A 6,686-nucleotide genomic window follows, 5' to 3' on the forward strand; every position below is an offset into this window, starting at 1 on the left:
AAGCTATTTTATCAGTAATCTGTTGAAATATCTTTTATGCTCATTTGACTGTATTTCCACCATACTATTTGTGCCCGTACTGTTAGTCTGTTGTTCCCTCATGTATTATCCACACATGACCTCCCTTGCCAGCTTGTTATTGATAAAACACCCTATGCTCTCTTATGTAAGACTTTTAACTTTGTTCTATGGATGTCACTGTGTGTGCCCCATATCTGTTATTAAGGGAGAGTGAACATCAATGACACATATAGACCTAACCTAGACTGAGAAAAGAGTGCTGACCATCAGATTTGATGGGGGACAGAGAGAAAGAGAGTCCTGAGAGTGTCGATGAGACCTCCATTGGCTGTGGGTTTAATGGAATTATGTAACGCTGCGGCGCGGCATTGGAGCACAGTGAGATGTGTTTAAGGTCATTGTGTTTAGTGGGATCTGTGGTGATAAACACTATGGCTGGTTTACAGGCTGTTTGGAATTCAATAGTGCTTTCCCGACACATCAGATCTGTGGCCTCCAGGGGGTTGCAGTGTTTTCAGATGGGAACCGCCAGTCTGCATGGCACATTTATTACCCTTAGTTGGATTTATTGCACTTAAAGGACAAGTTCAGTATTGTACACTTAAAGCCCTGTTTTAAGATCGTTTCTGATAAAATGGAACGGTTAAGATTGAAATTTGGACAAATGCTGCTGTCCCGAGAATTTTAGGTTTGAGTCTTCCCAAGAGTCTTCTGCTGCAGAGAGCAGCTTTTTCATTAAACAAAGGAAAATAATGGAAAAAAATATCAGTATTTGAGAGCTTACCATTTTAAGAATACATCTGAATATGAAAAACTTAATTGAATTAAGCCTATTTGTGCTCAAAATGTATTTAAATAATACGATTACTAGACTCAAAGTGCACATAACTGATCCATACATTAATTGTAAGACGCAGAGACTGTACTGTATACATCTTTTCTCACCAGGCCAGTGAATGGGGCAATGTCCAGTGTGTAGATCCAGCGTGCATGAGCATTGACCTCTGCATGCAGTATACCCGTGACCGCCTCATACAGACGGATCTGTCCTGTCCCATAGCCTGCAATGACTGTGCCCTTCCACAGTTTTACTGAAGAACAACTTGTGCTGAAAGAAGAATATATACATTTGAATAATATATGTACTATGATGATGTATTGGTATTGTTTTAGGTACAGTTGGGAAATTAAAATGTTAAAAACTTAAAATGTTTTAAGCATGTTATAAAGTCAGTATGGAAATTAAAATGTATCTATTTTCTAAATGCATGTTATTGATCTTATTGTGAACGATTCATCAATGTCTGTGTTATTTTAGTATCATTTAGATATTATAGTTTTGTTAATATTTTTAATAATTTTATTTTAATTTCTATTTGGTTTTAGTAATTCTGTTGTTTCTTTTTGTCATTTTTGTTAATTTTTAAATATGTCTACTGTAAAAAAAAATTGTGGCCTTCAATTTATTTTTAAGTACAATCAACTTGGATGTTTAAGTCTTAAATTACATAAAACTGACTTAAAAATTTGTTGAATCTTGTATAACTTATAAAAAGAACTGGAAAATTGCTTAACTTATTTTGACAAGTTCAACAAATGTAAAAAAAAAAGTTGTCATAACTTATTGACCACATAATTTTTTACAGGATTAATTTTATTTAAGTTTTAGTGATTTTAGTACATCAAGTTAAACTAAATGGAAATGTAAAATGTTGCCTAGGCAACTAGCTGAATATATTTATAATATAATAATATTTATATTGATTCATATTTTAATTTTGATTTGATTTCAGTTAACTTTTAATTCATTTCAAGTAATAATTTTAATGGTTTTTAGGACCTTTTCATTTTTAATCAAAATGTCATACCTTGATCTTCTGTGATGTACGCAGGACTTCTCCAATCATTTAGTCTGGTTAAACCCTGTCCTTTCTTACAACCGACAGCAAGCTCACTTTCAGATCTGCCTCCTTAAGTCCTTAATTTTTTCTTTTTTCTTTAATCCGTTTCACTTGGATGTGCCTAACAATACAGAAGAAAATATCTGTTGCTACTTCAGTTTCATCTCGACTTAAAATGTGTTTTATATTTTCTAAAATCCCACAGGGTAAGAAGTGCCCATGCATTAGTTGAAGAAACACTCATAAATGTGGGCCTATTGCACTCTTTTTCAACTTGACAGCTACACATGGACACATCGTTTTATCTTTAATTAGCCCTTGGGATTTAAATAAACATGCAGTAGTTGTTTGCTGGATTCTGTACTTGGTATTAGCCAATCGAGAGGCTCATTAGTCTGAAAGGAATATGTTTTAATACAAGATGTTACATGTTTATTCATGTAAATGAGATGGAGAAGGGTTTCGAGGACAGTACAGTGACCACAATCATAATACTCTGCAGACGCATGTCTTTTTATTCATGAAGAAGAGATTGCACTGGCTTTGAATTGTGGAGAATAATTTGTCCATATAAAACATGACAGTTTATTCACTTTCTGTCCTGCCTGTTTGTCATCATATTTTTAGCAATAGCCGAACCCAGTGACCAGGCTTTGATGTTCAGCAAACAAAAGCCGCTGGACGAATCCCATTAACGTGAATGATTAATTTGGAGATGTCTGGGTGGAACACGCAGCACTCGCTCTCCCTTCCAAAACTTTCCAAAACCTATCGGCCTTAGAGCAAAGCCTGCTGGGAAAGCTTTGCCTCACAGGGATTGACAAAGTAATTCCTCACCAGTCTGGAGCTGAGGAGAAAACAGACGCAAGGAGGAAATTGGGGAAAAGTGTCTCCTGAAAATAGTTCATATAAATAGACTGGAATCAGCAGGAGGGGGAAGGGGGATCAGACACACAGACAAATGCCGGATGAGAGGGAATGACTGGATAGAAAGTGGAGTGAGAAAGAGGTTATGATTCATCTGGTCATCTGGAGATTGAGACGTTTGCAAACTCCACCCGCTCCAACAGCTGCCTTCTGCTGGGTGCTGTGTGTGAGAAAAGAAAACAGAAAGAGTGAGCTGTTTTAAAGATATGTCCTAGCTTTGGAGCACTGCACAAAAACAAAAAAGCATCTTAGTCATGCAGTTTCATGGTCACACCTCGAATCTGACTTTCTTTTATCAAGTAGGCCTATTTCATTTATGAATCAGTACCGAAGCTGGTTATGATCACTGATCAGTCAGGTCTTAAAACCTGTGCTTGAAATAAAACAATCAAATCGACGAAATAGGACTGGAAAATATCCTTTTTCTTTCCTTTATATTTTTCTCAGCATTTTATTCTAATGTTGTTACAAACATCAACCAAGACAGATCAGAAACATAACTAATGTGGTCATGCCATGTGAACTCTGAAGTCATTTTCATTGTAAATTCCTCATGAATTTGTCATTAACTGTCATTACCCGTGGGTGTAATTTCAGGAAATTCGAAATGAGCCGCCCAGGCAGTGCCCTCAAAAAGTATTCAAACTCTTTTGGTATTATCCACCATTTTTGCACAGGTATTAGAGTAACCGTATACCACTTGTAGCAGTGGTTTTCATTGAAGAGCATACATAATTAAATTCTGTATGTATACTGGAATCACAAAATGAATCATTTCCTTTGCCCATAATCTTTAAGCTAATAAGGTCAAGCGTATTTGGCTTGCTGTCCGCAGTGAAGGGGCTCGATGAAGCAGCTTCAACTCAAGCTTAGATACTCCCCAGTGGGACTACTAGCGCTTGGATGATGAGTATGGTAGCAAGATGCCTAAATCATGTTGGTGGAGCTGGGGAGGTGGAGGGATGCCAAAATAGCTGATGCTAGAGCAAGGTGAGTGGATGCATATGTGCTCCGGCAGTTAATTGATAGGTTCATTCCTCCCGAAATTAACTTCACTTAATTAATTTAATACATTAACACTCACAGTTTCTATTAATTAAAAAGGTTTGAAGACAAGTAACATTGTCATAATTGCAGTAGAAATGGCAGAGGAAATTTCTTAGTCATTATGGGGTGGCTTTGTTGGCTAATGGGAGTAAAAAAGGTTCAGAACAAGACTTAAGAGGAGGATTACAAATCTCAGTGGAGATCCATGGAAAGAGAAATTTAAAGAAAGATTATAGTAGAATAACTCTTAATTTTGCCTTTCATTGTACTTTTATTAAACACAGACACACACTCAGTATCTTACCTGAGAAATCAAGGCAGACAGTGAATATTCTACATTATAAACCTCACCTCTTTCCCATTGTTGCTAATATTAATTGGCTTGCTCAAGAAACATCCAAGTGTTTTACTGTTAAATAAACATTCAAGCTGTAGTGAAATGGTAGCGTTGCCAGGCATATTAGATATTAAAATATAAATGTAAAAATATTTCAATGTTTAATCTGGTCATCCTTAAGCGTAGCTAAAGACAAGAATGGAACAATGCCTGCCGGTTTATCTCAAAGCTTCATTAAAGTGGTAATTGTGTATAAAGATCAAATGTGTTCATTGTCATCAGGCTGAATTTGCACATCAATTATCAGACACGGACACCCTGAGGCAGGTGTAATCATATGACACAGCAGGATAGGGCACAAGGGCGTGAGCTTGGCACTGAGAAGTGAACAGACAGCCTGAAGTCTTGTCAGTATAGAGACAGGAATCAGAGATCAACACGTTAGCAGGGGCAGAGCACTTGACGTTGGAGTGCTGTGTGTTTGAGTGCTGGGGTTTTGTAGGAGGGACTCGACCGTGACCTCACACATTGGCTCTGAAAAGTGAGATAACACTCCAGTAGCATGTGTAAGCGTGTTTGTGTGTGTGTGTGAGAGAGAGTTAAACTTGATCTAGGCTACAGACAGTATATATGTGTGCGTGCGTGCGTGCGTGCGCGCGTGCGTAAGTGAGTGTGTGCATGTGTGTGTGTGTGTGTGTGTGTGTGTGTGTGTGTGTGTGCGCGAAATATCATTCAAAATGTTTCACAATAAAGTTTGGAAACTGGTTCTAAAAAAATGGTGAATAATCAGTTCCCATGCTCAGTTGGTTGTTCAGCTGATGAAACATCTTTCCAAAAGACTTCCTGTAGACATTAACCTTTATAAAACCGATTTGAAAGGTAAGTTTTGAAAATTGCATGTAATCTAGGACCTGTACAGCACATGCCATTATAAAGACTGTTGGTCTATATCTTCACAACCTCATTTTCATGCTAGTATTAATTTTATGTACCCTGATAAATTCTAGTTTCCTGGCGTGCTTCTCAATACTAAGGCTGCATATCTGGGCTGCCACATCATCAAGCTTTGTTGAAGGACGTCTCAATTTGAAGGATTTTTTGAAGACAGCCTTTTCTGCATCCTTCATTCAGCTTGTTTTGAAGGATGCATCCATCAGTCTCCCCCAATCCTTTTCCTTTGAAATTCCAATTCACAAAAATGTCACTACTTAATAATGCAATACAATTTTTGGGGGGGAAATTAATCATATAATGCTAAACAATATAATGTAAACCACTGGGAGACCACAGACGGTTGTGTTTACCTGTACTGCATTAATAGAAAAAAAATGTTTAATACAAAGTAATTTAAAAATTATAATTTTAATAGTATTTTCGCATCTGAAACATTTATGACGTAGCCATGCGCACTTACTATAATAGTCCGATTCCTGAACAAATTATTCTTGTGTCAATCGAAAACATGTAGCTCAACTAGTCTGATTTCCAAAGGACAACTAATGACTAGTTGTTCATATGACATAAAGATACCCAAGTATTTTATAAACATTACTGAATGAAATATGTCACCACATTGTTCGTTTAATATTGTTATGGTTAAGGTTAATTATTGGATTGAATTTGACACCTATAAATATGCTACTGTAAAAACTAAAGTCATTAAATGTTTCTGTAAACACCTTTTGCAAGAGTTGTTTTAAATATACTTCTTATTGAAATTACCATTTGGCAATGGAATTGTATTTCACCCCCAAAAATACTGAAGAATTACAAAAATAATCATTCATGGAACTGTAAAGAAAATGGAATCGAGAGGAATTTGACACAGATTTGGAATCAATAATTTTTTTATTATTCCCATTTCAGTTCAAACGACAAATACAAAGTATGTTCTCAGGCTTGAATGCAGCACTCCACCCTTTTGAACTTAATGTTTTAGTTAGATATTTAGTTAGATAGTCACTTCAAGATTATGTCAACTAATAATGTTTGCAGAGCAGCAAGGTCTTTCCAGGGAGTTCCTGGTATGTTTTTCACAGAGTGGTGAGATCTGGTTTCATGTGGCAAGTTTTAAAGTCAATATATTTTGATCTGTATCACATGGGGAAACGGTGACTTCATGGAGCAGTTATATGTAGTCATCCATAACAGACTTCAATGACAAGTAAAATTTCTGAATTTGTCCAAAAAGCAGCGCTAGTATTTTTTGACTCATGAACAGGACTTTGACATAGCAGTGTAAGCATATATCTCTCAATATTGCGTGCACAGATGTTATTTTTTCTTATCAGTGTGCTTGTGCAAACATTCACTCATTGGCTAAAAATAACAGAACGTTGTAGAGATATTGTCTCAAAGGATGTAGAGTTGGTCAATGTTTTAACATTAAAAAATTAAAAAACAATGACAGTCCCAGGTCACAACAAAGACATATCAATTACATCATTTATATT

Source organism: Siphateles boraxobius, unplaced genomic scaffold (assembly GCF_051911475.1).
Source record: "Siphateles boraxobius isolate OS27281-9 unplaced genomic scaffold, OSU_SipBor_1 16, whole genome shotgun sequence".
NCBI lineage: Eukaryota > Metazoa > Chordata > Actinopteri > Cypriniformes > Leuciscidae > Siphateles > Siphateles boraxobius.